Source organism: Chiloscyllium punctatum, unplaced genomic scaffold (genome assembly GCF_047496795.1).
Source record: "Chiloscyllium punctatum isolate Juve2018m unplaced genomic scaffold, sChiPun1.3 scaffold_92, whole genome shotgun sequence".
In the NCBI taxonomy this organism is placed as follows: Eukaryota; Metazoa; Chordata; class Chondrichthyes; order Orectolobiformes; family Hemiscylliidae; genus Chiloscyllium; species Chiloscyllium punctatum.
In genome coordinates, this window is record NW_027309826.1 from 656,943 (window position 1) to 661,536 (window position 4,594).

Here is a 4,594-nt window from a genome sequence, read left to right on the forward strand (position 1 = left end):
TTGTGTTCGATGGGGTCAACCTCCCATGTCCAATGTAATGTCCCAAGAACGTCACCTCTGCCTTCGCGAATTCTGTTTTCTTTAAGTTTATTACCAAGTTTGCTTCTTGTAATCGTTCAACATGCTCTGCCAACTGTAACATGTGATATTTCAATCACTTGCTAAAGGTCACTACATCATACAGATAAGCTGCACAATTTGTTCATCTGACCATAACTCTGTTCTTGAGTCACGAAACCTGGCTTTGAAGGGAATTCCTATCACTGGTCGCAATACTAATATGTCATCCCCACAGGAAATCGTCAACATTTCAGAGTTTTTATCTGCCACGTGCTTCATTCTATGCTGTGCCCTTCAGGTGCTGTTTAGCTAACTCACCTACTCCATATAATCTCTCCCTCACCTCACATACATAATCCGAGTGTGAGATCTCTGACTTCGGTCCTGTCAATTTATATTCAATTAATTCCAAAGGACCTCTCACTTCAAATATTAACTCAATGGAAGTAAACTGAGTAGATATATTTGGGGCAAATAATTTTTGTCTAATGGCAAACAATTTAATGAGACACCTTCATTCCAATCATTCCGGTAATCCTGACAGTATGCTGTTAATATGGTCTTCAGCGTCTGATGCTAACTTTCCAAGGCTCCCTGGGATTCAGGATGGGACGCCCTTGATTTAATCTGCTGTATGCCGAAGCTATCCATGACTTCCTTAAACAGCTGAGCGGTAAAATGAGACCTTGGTCTGACTGAATCTCTTTGCGGATCCCACAGTGAGTAAAGAAAGCTACCAACTCCTCCACCTCCCTTTTTATCTTCATACTCAATAATAGAATTGCCTCTGGAAATCTGGTAGACACATCCATTATGGCTGGCATTTCCACTTTTATTTTAGATAGGGGAGCTACACAACTCATCATAACCTACGTGAAATGTTCTTCGAATGCAGGAATTGGTAACAAAGGTGCTGGCTTTATTACTGCCTGTGACGCACCTACCATTTAGAATGTTTGACATGTACATCAAAAAATAACCACGTCCTTGTGCATTCCAGGCCACTAGAAATGCCTCTGTACCTTAACCTGATTCTTCAGTACACCTAGGTGAGCCCCTGCAGTTAGTTTATGTGCTACCCGTAACACTGTACGCTACCTCTAACACAATCTGGTGCACCTCGGCCCATTTCCCTTCTGCACTAACCTATCGGGGTCGCCATTTTAATTTTAGCATTCTATCTTTAAGTTAATAACGTTCGACAATATATTCTGATTCCTTTTCTATGTGTGTGCATGTGTATGTGTGTGTGAATGTGTGAGTATATATCTGTTGTAAGTCCATTAGCCTTTCTGGACTAAACACCCCTGCCTGATCCTCTGCCTGTTCAGGTTTTTCCTGCACCGTGACATCAAACAGGGGGTCAGTTCACTGAGCATCAAACCATTTGGCTTTTTATTACCGTTTTCCTTCCTGCTCTAACTTATGACAGTGGAATCTTGTTACTATACAGTCTGGAAAAATCCTGGGTATTTTTCTTTTAACTCCCCAATTCCCTAGTTTTCCTTTTGCCTTCTCCAACACAAGGGGTGCCACTCCCACCTTGGATCCTGTTAAATCGTTCACAAGAATAAACTGTATTCCTGGAACTGACACTCTGTTACTCACTGTCACTGTTACTTCCCCAACCTTGAATTGGCATTCCATCCTGATGTTACACTAGGGAATACTTAATTTCTAACCCCATTCCACAAATTGTCACGATCTTGATTAATATGTCAGAAAGAGTGAAAATACTTTCATCTCTCACTATTAGAGGCTGAGAGAAAGTGAGGGCTGCAGATGCAGGAGATGAGAGTTGAAAAGTGTGGGGCTGCAACAGCATAGCCAACCAAGCAGCATCTGAGGGGCAGAAGAGTTGACGTTTCAGGCATAAATCCTTCATCAGGAAAGTAGGGGGTGGGGCAAGGGAGGGGGAAGGGGGCCGAGAAATAAATAGGAGTGTGGGGGTTGAGCTGGTTGTAAGATAGATTGGAAGGCGATAGGTAGACGCAGGTGGGGTGTGATGGTGATAGGTCGGAGAGGAGGGTGTTGTGGATAGGTGGAATGACAACTAGAACCCTCAAACTAGAACCATCATCAACGTTGACTTCACCAAATTCCAAATCTCCTCTCCACCAACCTCTCGCAGATCCAACCGTTCAACCTAGCACTGCCCTCGTGAACCGCCCTGACTGGCCATCTTCCTTCCCACCTACCGACTCCACCCTCCTCTCTGACATATCATTATTACTTCCACCGACATCTTCTTATTGCCTTCCCAGTGACCCTCCAACCAGCTCAGCTACTACCCTCATATTTATCTTTCAGCCCCATTGTCCCCCCACCATGTTCCTGACGATGGGTTACTGCCTGATATTCGATTGTCCTGCTGTTTGGATGCTGCCTGATCTGTTGTGCTTTTCTGGCGCCTCACTTATCAACTATTAGAGACTGAGCAGATCCCGTATCTCACAAAATTATAACTTCTTGTCCTTCTCCCCCTGCTCTTTCTGAGTAAACTTTATCTACAGCGGCGAATTCTTTCAGAGATCAGGTACTGACTCCATACCCAGCCCCTGCCTCGGCTGAGCACTCTCCTGCAGCTCCTCGGCTCCACTTGGGGTCCCCTTTACCAGTTTCACTAATGCCACTGGGCTTAGCCTCTTCTGCGACATCTCTCCCAAAGTTCCTTCCTTCAATCACCATCACAGAGTGTCCCAGCTTACTTCAATGAAAACACCTTTTCCTAGTGCTCTTCTTAAACCATCGGCACTGTCATTTTATGTGTTCCACTCCCTTATACTAAGAACTCCTGAGGCCTTTCACCTCCTTTCAACCACTTTGGGCTTCTTTTTTCACTTGTGGTAAACTATTGTGCGCTACTGTTTGCTTTGTAATGTGTGAACTTCCCTTCTCCCAATTTCTATCCCTCATAGCATGTAAATTCTCCCGGAAGCTAAATTTCATCTCATGCACCAATGCATATTTACCTGCCATTTCTGCCACGCTTCTCGCTTCTTGAACTTTCTGTTCTTGCGCATGAAGTCTTACCATCTCTGGAAGTGAGTCTTTAAACTTCTCAAACAGATTAATATCCCTTCGAGCCTCACAGGTCTTATCTATTTTTAAGTCCAGCACCCAACTATCAAAATGACTGTAGTTAATTCTTTCAAACTTAACATAAGTCTGACCTGGTTCCGTCTCTATTTTTATGAATCTCTGTCTATATGCTTCTGATACCAATTCATAGCCAATCAAAATAGCCAATTTGACATCTGCATAATCTCTTGACCCCTCATCTGACAGCGCTGCACATACCTCACCAGCTGTGCCCACCAGCTTAGTCTGAACGATCATTACCCACAAGTTCACTGGACACGTCATCTGCCGAGTCATTTTTTTCAAATGAAATAAAAAAGGTTTTGACATTTTTCTCATCGAAATATGGCAAGGCACTAACATAGTTGTATACATCCCGACGTTCTCCCTTCATCTCAATCCTGTTAATTTAACTTTCTTGTCTAATTCCCAACTTCTGAATCTCAAATTCTCTCTCTCTTTCTTTTTCCTCTCCTTCTCTTTTTTCTCTCTCTGTTTCCGTCTCTTTCTTTATCTTCTAACTTCAGTTGCCATATCTGCAATTTAAGTTTTTCCTAACTCGACTGCCGTTGTCTGTTTCTTTGATACATCAAAGTGCTTGACCAACTCCATTATAATTTCTGGTTTCCTTTTGTCCCTGGTTAAACCCAATTCCAACCTATTTGCTAATTCTAAAAAATGTCCTGCTTCTGTCTTTCTAAACTTTCTTGACAAATTTGGGAACCTCTTTAGTAATGTTAAAAGCCATTTCCCTCACTTTTAATTTAAACAACCACAAGTAAACAAAATTAAACAGATTTTCCGACTGGTTTTATTTGAAGATCTAGGTCACTAATTGCAACGTGTTGGAATTTACTGGGACATTTTGTACCCGAAGTCTGTTCAAATCTGTCCAAGTCCCTTACAGCAGGGCCCCAAACTGTAAAGACATCTATTTCGAGCCCTTCTGTTAATTAAAACCACAAACCCAAAAAAGCTCACCTCACCTCGTAATCTGTTAATACATGAGTGACAAAGAACTCCCAAATTCCACTAATAAAAGAAAAATAACAGTTTTTATATATGCAAGTTAGCTCGCTGTGCTTGAAGGTTTGTTTTCTGATGATTCGATACTATGACTAGTTAACATCATCAGTGAGAGTCTCTGAGTCTCTGCTGAAGTGCTGGTGGTATGTCGCGCCTCTCTATTTATAGGTCTTTGGTTTTTAAGATGGGTGATGTCATTTCCAGTTCGTTTGTTTACAAGAGAAGGTAGACAGGATCTAAGTTGATGCGTTTATTGATGGACTTCTGTTCAGACTGTCATTCCTCTAAGAACATCCTTGCGTGTCTTAGTATGTGTGTGTGCATTGTCCCAATCAAAGTGGTGCCCTTCTTTGTCTCTATGTATGGAACATAGTGATAATGGGTCATGTCTTTTGGTGGCCAGTTGGTGTTCGTGTATCCTGGTAAC